This window comes from Vicia villosa, linkage group LG6 (assembly GCF_029867415.1).
Source record: "Vicia villosa cultivar HV-30 ecotype Madison, WI linkage group LG6, Vvil1.0, whole genome shotgun sequence".
NCBI lineage: Eukaryota > Viridiplantae > Streptophyta > Magnoliopsida > Fabales > Fabaceae > Vicia > Vicia villosa.
Window position 1 is genome coordinate 145,755,335 of NC_081185.1, and position 15,549 is coordinate 145,770,883.

At 33.8% G+C, this 15,549-nt stretch overlaps 1 long non-coding RNA gene across 1 annotated transcript; it reads left to right on the forward strand.

Moving 5' to 3' along the window:
* The first annotated feature begins 1,478 nt into the window (after positions 1-1,478).
* Positions 1,479-4,070, forward strand: LOC131610356 (uncharacterized). Its single transcript, XR_009286464.1, has 2 exons — positions 1,479-2,236; positions 2,793-4,070. It is a non-coding gene; the product is annotated as an uncharacterized LOC131610356 (long non-coding RNA).
* The last annotated feature ends 11,479 nt before the right edge of the window (positions 4,071-15,549 follow it).

Genomic DNA, 15,549 nt, shown 5'->3' on the forward strand with positions numbered 1-15,549 from the left:
CTCACATCTTTTTCAAACCATCCACCCTGTTTTATGAAAATAAAACAGGGGCCTCTCGAATATTAGAGAGTGTAAGTCCCATTTCTTTTCTTTTTGTACAGTTTTCAAAACATTCTTCAAAACAATAAAACTTCTTCAAAATAAACAATTTTCAAACAGTTTTCAAATCATTTTCAAAGCAACAAAACTCCAAAGAAACTTCAAACTTTTCAATATACCATGGGCCTCCATGTAGGTATAAGTCCCAAGCCCTTTTGTACATACCCATTCCAGTACATGAAATTAGGTATTTCATTGTACGCTTTTTTGTACATACGCTTTTTTGTACATACACTTTTTTGTACATACACTTTTTTGTACATACCTCGATCAGTTTGATTTTTAAACTTTGAATAACAAACCAAAAATGAAGGTTTCTTTAAATCTTCCCAAAAATATACCATGGGCCTCCATGTAGGTATAAGTCCCAAGCCCTTTTGTAAATACCTGTTTACATAGCTGTTGAATAAATTCAAGTGGACTTCTCCCCGAGTGTGAGTCCCGAGCCCCTGTGTATGCAAATGGATCATGCTTACAGGTATATTTCCTTCATAAACTCCATTATATACACACACTTGGTCATATATGTATAACTGTTCATACTTGTTCATGTACTTGTGCATATTTGTTTGTACTTGTTCATATGTGTGATTGTGTTATATACTTGTTCAACTTAGTACAACACTAGGTTCCCCATAGCCTCCTATTGGGCTTCGTGCAAAGAATCTCCACTAGTTTAGGTTAGGACATAGAGTATGGTTTCCCGGTGAAATCGCTCTAAGAGCTCAAACCAACTATACCATGCCTCCCCTTGGGCTTTGTACAAACGAGTGACCCTCCCATAGCCTCCTCTTGGGCTTACAATGCAAGGACCCTGGATTGTCCCTCCCATAGCCTCCTCTTGGGCTTACAATGCAAGGACCCTCGGATAGCCTCCTCTTGGGCTTCGTACAAGGACCCACGGTGTCATACCCTAAAATTTGCCCTCATATATTTGGAAATGTCATTTTATTTCGAATAATTGACATAGCCCAGTTGGTAAGGATTTAAGCGTAAGAAGTACAAAAACGAGAGGTCCCGAGTTTGAATCTCACTTACTAACATTTTCTCTTTTATTTTTTATTTTTATTTATGTTTTAAAATATTCAAAAAAATCACAAAAATAAGTTTTTTATTATTTAAAGTATTATTTTCGTTTTTTATTTTAGGAGTATTTTTTAAAATATTATTTTTTTCATCTAAATGTTGATTTTATGCATTTCATAGCTCAAATATCAAAATAAAAAAAAAATACTAATTTTAGATATCAAAATCAATGTAAATAAAATATGTATTAATGATTTTAATGAAAATATATTTTCCTTTTCTATTGCTGGACCTAATTTTTGTAATATAAATACATAACAATTAACCCTATTTTCACCAATTTTACACTCACTGACAAACCCTTATTTTTCCATTAACATACTCTAGCCATGTTTTTTCTACATTGCTTTTATCTGCTACCTTTTTACAAAGAATTAACAAAACCAAATCCTCACCTCACCAAACCTCTTGTAAAACCGACCAAACACTGATCCAAAATTTGTCTTCATCGCGCTTCATAACCCATATCATAGCATCACCACACGACATTCGCATATCTGTTTCCGGCCATGACGACTTGCAATTTCAACCAGTAATTATCCCCAACCAGCAATGACGATAATCTCTCCATCTTCTCTCGATCGCGTCTCTCTGCTCGCGATCCTCTTTGTCTCGGTTCGGCCAAACATCAAACAGTATATAAATTCCCTAAAGCCTCGATTCAATCTATCAACCTCTATCAATTTGGGAGCAAGATTAAGGGGAAGTATTGTTGTCTTTCTTCTGCTAACTTATGTGCACTAATTTTGCTGTTATGAACTCATTGTTGATGGGCCTAGTATGAACTTTGAATTTGAATTCACTTATTCTTCATGCTTGGCAGATTTGGATCTTGTATTTGTTGTAACAGATTTTTTTAAGAACTTGGAAGAAGAAGTAGATCAAACCACAACACCGGCGCGATTCGAACCTTCGACACACTTGAAACATAGCAACACTCACCGGATTTAAATCAACAACGTCACCATCGGAATCGCAGAATTGCACAGCAACAATTTTCCACGCATCAACAACAGCTCCACACTGCAAATGCTGCTCTTCGGATCCGACGGTAACTCCCCTGTTCGTAGCTTTTATTAGTGCATGATGTAATCTTTGAATTTGATGTTGATGTTGTTTTAAAGACAATCAAAGAGGCTGCAACCAATTTCATATTTGGATAAGAAATTGTGAGAAAATAATAGAAGAAAAGGTTAGAATCTCAAAGTTGTTTCTAGATTCCTCACGTGAGCTACATAGAGTTGGGCTGCATTTTCCTTAATTTTTTTTTATGAGCTAGCGCCAAGTGTCGTGTGCCTATTTGTTAGGAGTTATATTTGAAAAAAAGTCAAATAAATTTCCTTACTATGATTAAAAAATTTATATTTATATATTTATAGTTAGATTAACCATTCTTTTTTTTTTTCCTTTCATAAAAGAAAACGAAACTATGACTAGTAATTTTATAATTTCTTTTAGAACTTAGATGTAATTATCTCCTTTTTTTTCTTAATTAATCTTAATTGATATTTGTTAGCAATTTTTACCATTATTTCATTCATCTATTATTTATGTATTTTTACTACCATTTTCTTGTTTTTGCGAGGTACTACCATTGCGAGCATCAGACTGTTTTGCAGATATTCATAGTTTGCTCATGCATGCATGGATTAATCCAACGCTTCAGAGCCTGCAGTTCCATGATGAACCTTCAAGATGCGACCACACCTGATTCTAGCATCCAGGTTAACCCTGAGGCTCCCTCCGACCGCCAACCATGTCAGATCAAATTCAAATGCAAAGCTAAGTGCCTTTTTATTTATTTATTTATTCTTAATTTCTTTATCTTTTATTTTTATTAGGGTTAGCAATGTTCGCCTCCGAACCAATAATGCACTCACCCCATTTTTTGGTTTGCCATTTTTCCCGCCTTTTCAGGGTTTGTCAATTGCCAAAGCGTCGAGTATCGGTAACCCTAATCTCAATTATATTATTACTTATGTCAAACCCTGATTAATTAAGGGATCCGCTGGTTACAATTTCCCGCCCCCCGCATTTTATATTATCTGCGTGGTTAGTAAAATAGGTAGTGGCAACCATGAATTGAATTTAGAATCGCTAATTTACAAGATAATATATTGAATTAACCACGTGATTGTTGCACACACGCACCCTTTGGGTAACCTCTCTGCTGCCTTGTTGCCTTGTTGCCTGTTGCCTGTTGCCTTTGTGTTTTTGCAGAATAAGCCACGTCCCTCGAATTCGAAGATACCTCAGCCATGTTGCCTCGAATACTAAAGGTCATACGACCCTAAATGATGCTGCCTTCGATACACAATATGACCTCGACCCTCGGAAGTTGCCCACGAAAAAAGGCTGAGGTATCTTCTGGTTGCCTAACAAAAATGGCTTATTCTGATCCTTGCCTTAGACTACCTGCCCTTCTATGGCATGGGATAGTCTTATGGCAAAGGATGCTTCGATGACCCTTCAACCTCCAAACGAAAGGCTTCTTGCCCTCTTATGGCAAGGATAGACCCTTTCATTCTGAAAGGCTAAAAAGAGACCTATCATCTGAGTTTAAGGTAATTGCCCCTAATTGCCTTGCAATGCTCAAACCTTTTTATTATATTCTTTCTCATAATTTTTCAAAAGGGCAACGCTTATTCACATGCTAAAGTCCCTGTCTCTTTCATCTACATTATCTAAACAAACGAGCAAGCAAAGCAATTAAGAGCCCATGGAAAACCATGGATGCAAAGGGTGCCTTACACCTTCCCTTTGCATAAATTACCCCCCGAACTTAGATTTCTTTAAAAGGTTTTTTTCTGTTTCTTTTTGCCTTTCCGAACCTGTTTGGATAAAATAAAAGTCGGTGGCGACTCTTGCTTACCGCGACATTCCGATTAATAAAAAGTCAGTTCACCGTATTACACACGGGCTTCTTATAAGCATCCCCAATATCCAAATCAAATACCCTCGGAGATTAGACATTTTTCATCTCTATGCTAGGAGTATCTCTTCTATATCATCACAAATAATTAATCAATCAATCAAACTTCTTTTTTGCCACAAGGCTGGCTAATCAATCAAACTGTTTTACCACCGTACTGGATGATTAATCAAAGTTTTTGTCACAAGGCTGACTTCATTGAAACTTTTGCCACGAGGCTGGCTGATTAATCAAAACTTTTTGTCACAAGGCTGACTTCATTGAAAGTTTTTGCCACAAGGCTGGTTAAACAAACAAAAATCAAACAGATGTATGTGATGATTTAGATTAGATACATCTAGCATTTAGACGACATTTGTCTATTTTCCTTTGCTTCCACTAGCATAAGTGGGAACTACGATTGCTCTGACTTTCTCAACATCCCTTTGAGAATACGTAGGCACAAGGTCGATCCTTGGCGAGCAAAACAAAACAAAAAAAAACCATTCAAACCTTAGCACCCGTAGACCCCGAGCTACAGATGCTCTGATTCCCTCTAAGGGATATGTATGCAGAGGATCGCGATGATCTTTGCGAGCATAATCAAACAAACACCTTAGGTCCCACCTATTTCACAACAGAACCTCCACCTTAACATAGAATAAAAACAATAAAGAACCCTGTAGAGTACTACAGATACGTTGGGTGCTAATACCTTCCCTTCGTATAACCAACCCTCTTACCCAAGATCTCCCCCCACTTTTAGGTTATTGCAGCTTTTTTCCTTTTCCTCCTTTGGAAATAATAAAAAGTTTGGTCGAAACAAAGAAAAATCATTTTTTATGAGCACTCGAGCCCAAAGAAGGCATCAGGTGTCTCATCCCACAAAAAAGAGGAACAAAACGGTTTTTCGCCCGCGACAAAGAGGCTAATTGGATCCTTGCGTTACTTGTGCAATACGCGACCAGATTTGGCGTTTAATATCGGTATTGCAATTAAGTTCATGGAGAGACCGAAGGTGTCTCACTTGGCAATAATCATGAGGATTCTAAGATACTTCAAAGGATCTATAGGCTGCAAAAGTCTTTTTCCCACAATGGACACGACTAGAAAATGAAATTTGCTCAATTTTACCGATTCCAATTGATACAGAGATAAAGATGATAGAAAGTCTACAATTGAATACATCTTTATGTTTGGTGAAACGCCAATCTCATGGTGTTTGAAGAAGGAACCAGTAGTAGCACTCTCTTCTTGTGAGGCTGGGTACATTGTTGTTTTGCTGTGTGCATGCCAAGTCGTGTGGTTAACTAATCTATTGAATGAACTAGGCAGCGAAGAGGGTGAGTTGTAATGCTCATGGTTGATAATGTTTATGCTATAAACCTTGATAAGAACCCAATTGCAAATGGGAGGAGCAAACATATTAAGATTAAATTTCACTACTTGAGAGAACTTGTTAGTGAAGGAAGGATGAGATTGGAATATTGTAGAAGTGAAGACCAAGTGGTCGATTTGCTGACCAAAGAAGTCACAATTGAAGTGTTCAAGAGATTGAAGAAGAACATGAGCATGGAAGACTTAAAGTAGTTGAATTAAAGTGGTGTGTTTTAAGAAAACAATAATTCAAGTGTTATCATCGTTACTGCGTTTTGGTAACTAGTTACAAGGTATAATATTTTTGGTATTTAAAATAGGTGTAAGTAACTAGTTACCACTGTGTTGAAATTGTTTTTAGTAACAGTTATAATTGGTTACTGTTACCGATTACAGACTGTTAACTTCAATTTTCAATTTTATTACTTGTGTCTCAATCAATTGTAATTTGTATAAATACTTAAAGGTTAGATATCTTAATTAATATTAATGTGCATTCTCACCCTCCATTATACTTTTTTAATTTTCTCTCTTACTCTCTATCTCTCCGCACTCAATTATTTCACTCAATTATGATAGGAACAATAAATGTTGAAAATGAATTTAGCTTTAATCAAAACTTTTGTAAGATGGTCGACAGATTTTTCATGATCCATCCATCTACTCAATTAAAAAAATATATCCAATCACCTCTTATTAATTAGTGCTGTCCTCAAGTACCTGAGACTTTCAACTATAGAATAGACCAATGGAAAAAAAGAAAAGAATCAATTTGAATGACAAAATCAACTTTATAAAAGAAGTGATTATTTGAGAAAGCAACAAAGTAGAAAAGGAATCTCTAATACGTCTTATTAGCTCCACCAATCACTCCTGTTCAACTGCTAGTTTGACTATCAGCAAAACGTACCGTGCACTAAAAGTCGACGGATTTGAAGGTTCAACTCATCTTAAAACATTTTCTAAGTTAAAATAAAGTATAAAGTGCACACTAGCCAACACACTAAGTAAGCAAAATAATACTTTTTCAGTTTTTGCTTCCTTCTTTTCATAGATTCTAATAGAATATTAAATGGGGCCACAGGATTTTATAATAATTGGTTCATTTTAAAATTTGATCTAAAGCATTAGAAATAAAATAGAGAGAAATTTGAAAATGTTTATCATCCTATTCACAAATATCAGATTACACAGTGATATAGAACACACAAATCAATAATATGCATTAATATACATAAGTTAATGAAATTAATTGGGAGGAAAAAAATAAAGACATGCATAAGCATAATTATCGATGTATTTTAGTGGTTAGGTTCCAAAGTTACCTTGTTAGAAACTAATGGATATTTAAGAGAAAAAAATATTCTTTTATTTGTCTAGATTCTTTCATTTGAGAGCGTTTCTTTTCTCTTTCTTTCCACTAAAACTAATAAGATACCCGTGCGTCCGCACGGGTAAATGTAATTGAGATTAAATATAATCTAAAAAAAAATTGCATTGATTTTATAACGTCAAAAAGCACTAACAGATGAAAAAAGTCATTGAAGAAATAGAAATAATATTACAGTATTAACATTATAAGTTAAGTTACAGCTAGAAGGAAATTAAATGAATGTGTATTGTGATTGTAAGTATTTGATTATAAAATGAATAATACTAATATAAACTCAGTTGTATTAAATATTTATATATAAGATATTGTAAAATTGAAAAAGAAAAATAATAAAAAAATTGACATTTGAAAATAAAGACAGTTGTTAATTTTAAAAAAAATGAATATCTTGATGATAGTGACCCGTACAAAAATTAAAATTTTAATATTAAAAAATAAGAATTTTCTGAAAGTGGCCCGTGAATAAATTTTTTTACTTCACATAAAAACAATTGATTATTAAAATAAAATTTTATTTATAGTAACATGTGAGAAAATAGTATAATAGATATTTTATATTTTTCTAATATATATATATATATATATATATATATATATATATATATATATATTTGATGTTTTATTTGATTACAAGGTTAAAAATACGCTATTTTAAAAAGATTTATGGTTTAGCTAACGTGGAGTATAATTTTTTGAACTCATTTGTTGTTATTTCCATTGTAAGTTATTTTTTATGCATAACTAATTGTAAGTATATAGTACTATACATGCATGTTCAAAAATAACAATTCATTTATCACTTTGTTATTTGATGCTTTGATTCATATAGCAATGATTCTAGATGCAAGTCATTTAGTATGACACGACAAATGTCTGGTACATCAAAATCAGATGAGTCAGCTAAAGAAAAACCTCCCCAAACTTTTAATTAACTTATATATATTACAAAGCATATATCAAGTATGAATTCTAAAATATTAACTATAGTACTTCAGGTTGTTATTGAATAAAAGACTACGGATATACAAATTATGAAAACCTGAATAATGAAACATGAGAGTTTCAGTAGCAATCAATTGTAAGGAACTATCCCTACAAGACCATATTTAATTTTAAACAAAAATACATAAATTAGAGAAATTGTGATATTTTCAATATAAAGAAGACAAAATGCAAGACATTTTGGGCATTAGTCAAAACTACAATTAGAGCATTCATGTTCCATAGCCACACCCTTCCAAAATAATAAATGATACTGAAGGCCCATTTCATCAAGGAGCTATTCTGCTTCAAAAGAAGAACACATCTCCTATCAAAGAGAATATGGAAGACCATTCAGAACATCAGCTGTAAAAATCACATCAAACATGAAAAGCTCAAAGTTAGACTCAAGTTATTGAAAGGGTAACACCATAGGAGCTGCTTTGCTTTGTTACAAAATCTGCAAAAGTTCCGAGACTTATCAGAAACATTTTTGTATAGATAATCCCAAAGCGAGGGTCATAGTAGAAACCATTATACTACTCCCACGCCGGTTAAGTGTATTCCCTGCAACATTAATAGGTGACATTGCAGAAAAGGGAAAAATAGCATTACGAAAAACTAAGAACTCGTGTGAGACAATATCATATAGAAGTGGTGGCATAAGGAAAAACCCATATGACAACTTAAAATTGATTAAATAAATGAATTAGATTCGGCTAACTACCAGTAAATATAATGCCATAACATATACCATAACACTTAGAAGCAAACAAATACCATAACACTACCAAGTAGATTTAGATCAACAAATACCAAACAAACATCTTTGGAAATGATCTTGCTACACCAAACCTACTCACCACAGCTGCCACTAAATCGCAATCTGAAACAGACTGCCGAAAGATAGCACAACCATAACCTATACGAACGACTCATATGATTTGAACATACCAACAGTTTAGACCAAAGATTATGCAGTATGTACCAGAACTGGCCGATTTACTTGCTTGCGAGATAGTTAAATTCAGGGGGCCTATGTACCAGAACTGGCGAGAAAAATTTGTCATAAAACAGAAAACATAAACCGATCCAATACATTTAAGACACGTAAGTTGATGATTTGAACATAAAAATAAAACTACATGGGCCTAGCCCTTTTTCATCCTAATAAAACAGAAACTAAGTATCATGAATCTCCACTATGATTTCAAGAAATGTATTATGTTATCCTAATAGAATTATGTCTAAATGAAGATGACTAAACTGAATAAATTATGTATTCAAATTACCAAATTAGAATAACTATAGAAAATATATTATAGATCAGTTAATCAATCTAACCCTTGCAGCTAGTTTTCCAATTTTATTTTGGACATCATATCCATCATTATGCTTCAATACTTTCGACGGAGAACATATGCACTTTGATACAAGTAAACTTGACCAATTAACAATTTAATAATAATCATATTCAAATAGTAATTCGTTATCTAGCTGTAAAAATAAGAGAATGGAATGAAATTATCTTGGGTTGGTACCATCAAGCTCCTGTAGGGTGGGACGATACTCATATGCATAACCCAATTAGTCCTCCTTCCTTTAGGAGCTCGGCCGCAGATTCCATACATGATTTTTCGATCCTTGCAGAATGGCTTCCAGTATCCATGTTTGGTTGATCTATTCAATCTATGTCTGTTTGGATACTTCCGATCCTGTCCAATAAAATCAGCAAACAATGGTTGTCTCAATTCCAAACACAAACATGGCTTTATAAGAGTTAAAACATAAATTGTGTTATTTTAACTTGCTGAATTCTTAGAAGTTAAACAACAATATGTTTTGTGCATATCTCATCATTACCTAATAACTTAGTGTACATATTTAACATAACAATAAAAAGATATGACAGAAACTGCTATGCTATAATAATAGTGTATTGAACTTACAAATTTGATGATTTAATCACTATGCCCTTGCCAAAAAGTTGAGCTCCCCATGGACCTAAGGCACATGGTGTAACATTCTGCTCAACATCCTTAGAGTGGTTTAACACTTGCCTGGTTTAACTTTATTACTCCCAAAGTCTCGAAGTAAAGAGAATAATTGGTCAGTGTAAGCCTACCTAACAATAAGAAAAGCAGAATTCACACTTCAATGCAAATAAATCAACTTAATAGATTCTAATGCACTATAACAATATATAGTAATTTTGGGAGGGGCTCTAGAGGTTAATTTGAGAAGACCTCTGATGCATATACAGGAGAGGAACTCGCAATTAGTTTGGTGTATGACCCCTCGGGAGAAGTTATTTGAACAGACTCAGAAAGAAAGGATAACTTATTTGAACAAAATTTTGCTAGTGCTTCTGATAACTTAACATCAAAATTAAAAATCAAATGCATGTTTCATCAAGAAATAAAAATTGGAAGGAACCATAATCGACACGAGGGAGTGGTTGCACTCTATAACCTTTAGATGCCAAAACTTCAGCAATTAGGAAGGAACCCTTGTAAAGAAAATGGAAAGTTTCACTACCAGATATAAGCAAATAATATATTATAATGAAATGAAGAATATGGTACCTTGATTGCTTATCCAACCATTTTGAGGTGAAATAAACAATCCCTGGAAATAGGCTCTTATGATATCACCAGGAGTCGAACCATAATCGACACCAAGCCCAGGTGCAGAAAGACGCACTGCAGCTGCTTCATAACCAAGAATTCAAGATATATTCTTTAAATATTGTATCAATTTTCAAAGTTAATAAAACGATAGATACTTAAAGCCACACTTACCACTGGATATGGAAGAAGGAAATGAACATAAACATGAACTTCTTCACACCAAAAATATTGGATCTGAAAAAATACAACCGTGTAAGCAACGTCTTCACACCAAAAAGGCGAAGAAAACTAAAAAAAGTGAACATGAAAACAAATCTGTAACTGATCTTACAAACAACATTAAGTGAAGCAACGAATGTAATGTTTTTTGGTAAAAATGGAATGAATGAGTTCAATATGGTACGTACCGGAACCAAGGATGTCCTTGATGGTTTTGGCGGAGGGGTGTTGTTGCCTCCGAGAACGGCGAGCACGTATGCGAAAATCACCTTCATTGATGTGACGGCGTCTTCAAATCAAATGCAAAAGTAATGAAGTAACACAGAGAAATAGTTATAGAGATTTCAAGGGTTTCAGGGTTTCATGTAAAAGGAGAGAGAAGAGAAGATGAGAGAGAGAACATGAGGAGGAAGAACAGAGGAGTCATTTTGAAATTAGAGATGTGGCCACTGACAAAACGACAGTTGTTAGTTTCTTTGATATAATGTAGCATTTGTCATTCTCTCATTGGTCCAAATTTAAAGTTGATGGTTAATTTGTTAGTTACGAAAATAACCTTTTAGTAGTGTAATAAAATTTTAGTAAAAGGGTAATTTAGGTAGTTTGTCCAATTGAATAATAATGGATAGATAGTAGATAGTAGATAGTAGATAGTAGATATTACAAATCAACTACCAATAACTATATGGATGTATATTTTGGAGTTTAGTGTGACCAATTCTAAAGTTTTAGATGAATTAGATTTAGATGGATATTTAAAAATTATAAGTAAGTTGTTAAAATAATTTAAAATGTGATTTAATTTAAAAATTGAGTAGGCTCTATTTAAAGAATCTAAATGATATAATGGACGTGGATGCTCTAAGTTAATGAAGTTCATTGGGAGAAAAACAAAATAAAAGACATTAATATTCATTACAATCAATACTTAATGTCCTTGATCTAGAAGACTTAAGCATGAATACGCCGGCCAAACCCATGGGTTTGTCGAGCCAAATCATGAAGGCATCAGGCGGTAACGTAAAAATCAACTACACTATTAGCCGCTCTCGGGCATCGCTTGAATAACCCGAGGAAGTGACTATGGCTTTTTGAATCTCACAGAGAAACTGCCGGCTTAGACAATAAAATCAGCGGGGACGCAACCTGCGAATCTCCTGAAAGCAAAGAAACACATTTGAAATCAAGAAATAAACCCCAGTCGTACCTGATTGTGACATAACTCCAACAAAACTTGTGCTTGATTCTTCAAAGAGCGTTGACAAACGGTGGAGATCTGGAATATTAACCTAGATGTCGAGCACGTGAACAAAGAGCGAAAACCCCCAAATGAGAGGGTTTGACCCCTTTTATAGGAAGAATGCCCGGAATACGAAATGTCGCGTCGGCTGACGCCTCCCCCCTAAACGCCGCCGTCTACCCCTAGGCAATCATTACGCCATGCCACGTCAACGAGTGTTGGTCATGCGCGATCTCTCATCTTCCCCCATGAACGGCTCCACCCGAGCACCATCAGTAGACGAGGACCATCAGCACATGGGCCGAGCATTGGCAAACTCGAAGCTCCTTCTTCGGAACTCCGACTTGGGGGGCTCATGTTCTAGACTGGGCCAAGATTCGACCCAATCTACTTTCGGCCCACTTAACCTTAGGGGTCCAAACTATCTCATGGCCCATGAAGAGTAAAGACTGCTCGTCTACCCTTTGCCCGACATAATGCTCCCCGCGAGCTGCCTGGCGCCCGGCATGGGTGCTCCCCGCGAGCATCCTCTCCGCCGAGGACCCTGCTCCTCGTAGGGCTCCTTCATATCCAACCCCCCGAATAATGCGGAGTCCACGTGGTCCCTAAAAGACCGCGTCTTCCTTAAACTTCGGAGCGGTTAACCAGGACAGAAGGCACTCACGCATCTCCGATATTTCCGCCCAGGAAACCCGGCAGTCTCCTAGTTGGGCCCGGGAATCCAACCCAGTAGCGAGATCATGGCCCAGCGCTGGAGGCTATAAATACCCTCTTTCACTAGAGGGTCAGGTATTCAATCTCTTCTAACCTTTAGCTCGTACTTGCACTCCTTTGCTCGTCTTCTTACTTTGGCATCGGAGTACCTTGCAGGTACCCCCACTTAACTTCATAAAGACCCAACTTCCGAGCAGGCCTTGACGATCCTCCTGATCAGGTGCGATCAGAAAGAAAAAAGCTTAACAGAAAATAAAACACCGATCAAATCTATATGCTCGAAATTTAGACCCCTTTAATCGATTAGCATCCATTAGAAGCAACTTATGTTCTAGTATACTAACAAATTCTTATATTACTTAAAATTTGATATAAAAAATAATTTATATAAAACACTCGCACTCCTTAATAAAAAAATACATCTAAAAAAAAAAGACAAAATTGTGCTAGACTCATAAATATGCATTGGATTTTGAGGTGAGTCGAACCAACTTTAAAATTAAAAAGGAGTTAGGGATCGTAAAAAACTAGTAGTTACAAAGATTGTTAGGTAACACTTAAAAATCAAAACTAAAGTGACACGTGGATCATTTAAATGTTTACACAGGGTCAACAATATGGAAGAGAAAAATGCTAAGAATTTAGTCACACACTTGACAGACACAAGCTTAGAATTCATTGAGCTGACCAGTTCTGCCGACTTACCTACCACATTGAAGAAAAATTGAATGGTTCTTTGTTTCTGATTTCGTGAAATAAAAGATGCTTAAGCACCGGTCAAAGATTGAAGAAACATTGTATAAGGACATTTACCACTTCAAGTTTCAACATCAATCATAAATCACAACTTTCCTTGCAAATCATCACTATAATCTCGATATTTGTTTGTTTCTTTCTGTTTTGCTATTTGTATACATTTCATTTGTATAAAATTACTTTCACATACAAAAATGCAGCTTCTTCTTTTGTAAGACTATGGTAATTAAGCTTAATAATTTTAATTTAAACTACCTTATACAAATTAATTAAATTTTAAATTTTTAGATTTGTCATTTGCCTTATTTTTCAAGCCAGTCACATGAGTATTAAAATGTAATGACAATATATTAAATAAATAATGTATCTGGACAATATATTGTCCAAATACATTATTTATTCAATGTATTAAAAAAAAAAAATTTTCTTATAAATAGGACCGGAGATAGTAAAAGTTATGACAGTTGACTTTTTCATGTAACATGTTACTCTGACTTTTTATTTACTTAAAAGACTCGGGTTGACATTATTTTAGTACTTCTTTTGACTCAATATTTGTTAAGTAGTACTTAAGAGACTAACGGTTTATCTTTAAGAAAAAACAAATTTGAAGTGCAAAAGAATCATACGGCAGAAAAGAAATCATCTCTAATCCGTGCCATGCACAAATCCTATATTTAGTATTTTGTATCAAATTGTAACAAATTATTTAATATAGATGCATTTTTAAAATTATAAAAAAATTAATATTTAATAAAAAAATACAAAATATGAAGAAAAAACAAAAAATAGTAATTTACTTATAAGCGAGTATAATTTGTGGTGTAACCCTTTAATGTAATTTTTTTTTGTTTTGATAAAAGGCAATATATTTAAAAAAAAAATTGATACACAAAAAAGTGGGGACTAGGTTAAGACCCATTATCTAAACCTGTAGAGAGACAAATCAAGCCTATTTTTTACATAGTCGCTCCTAATATCAACGGGCAAAGAGTCGAAAAGCGTGAAGGAAATAGATGTGCAGTCTAAATTAGCAAAAAAATCTGCAAAGTTATTACATTCTCTACAGATGTGAGAAATAATGAAATTAGAATCTAAAACGAACTTAATGCAGTTAAGCCATCTGTTTCTGAAATGCCAAAGGACATGATTAAAGTTCTCCGGAGAAAAGGCATTTACCACCATAGAGGAATCAGACTCCACCCAAAGATTATCCCAACCTCTATCTTTTTCCAAATCAATACCACACAAAACCCCACAAAATTAGGCCAAAAGCGAGGAATTCCAACAGAGAGCTCTGCAAAAGCCAAAGAAAAATCTTCCGAACAATTTCAAAAAATGTCACCATTACTCGAAGAATGAGTATTATGAACAAAAGAACCATCCACATTACATTTCATCCAATTTAAAAGAGGAGGGTTCCAAAAAATTTCCCTGAATAAAGGAGCTTTTGGAGGATTAATCTAAATTAATGGTGAAGATGAGGAGTAAGTTGTAATAAATTACCCTTGCAGTAAGAATGAATCTGAACTATTAGATGAAGATTATATGTCATTTTTTTCAATGACACCTAATTTCTGCTATTTATTTTAAAATATAATAGTTTAGATTTATTCTTATATATATATATATATATATATATATATATATATATATATATATATATAGGAAGCGTATCCGGTGAGAACTCATATCTTTTATGAGAAATGAGAATTATTTATATCAGCCGTCAGATTTAATTAACGTTTAAGATTTATTGATTCCATATAAAGAACACTTTACTGAATTTTTATCAATTATGATCGATATTTAAAAATTCCATAAATAAAATGTCTTTTCAAAAGAAAATTTTTATTTTTTTAATTATTAAAATATTATCAAAATAAGAGAATCTTTTTTAGAATTATTATGCCTAATATTTAAATCTTTTTTACAATTACTTCAGGAATTTTTTTCTTGATTTAATTATTAAAATTTTAACACAATAGTATAATTTATTTTAAATATTGATGATTGTTAAAATTTGAAAAAAAAATTACCGAGCTTGCAAATTAATAATTCAACCAAATATATATATATATATATATATATATATATATATATATATATATATATATATATATATATATATATATATATATAT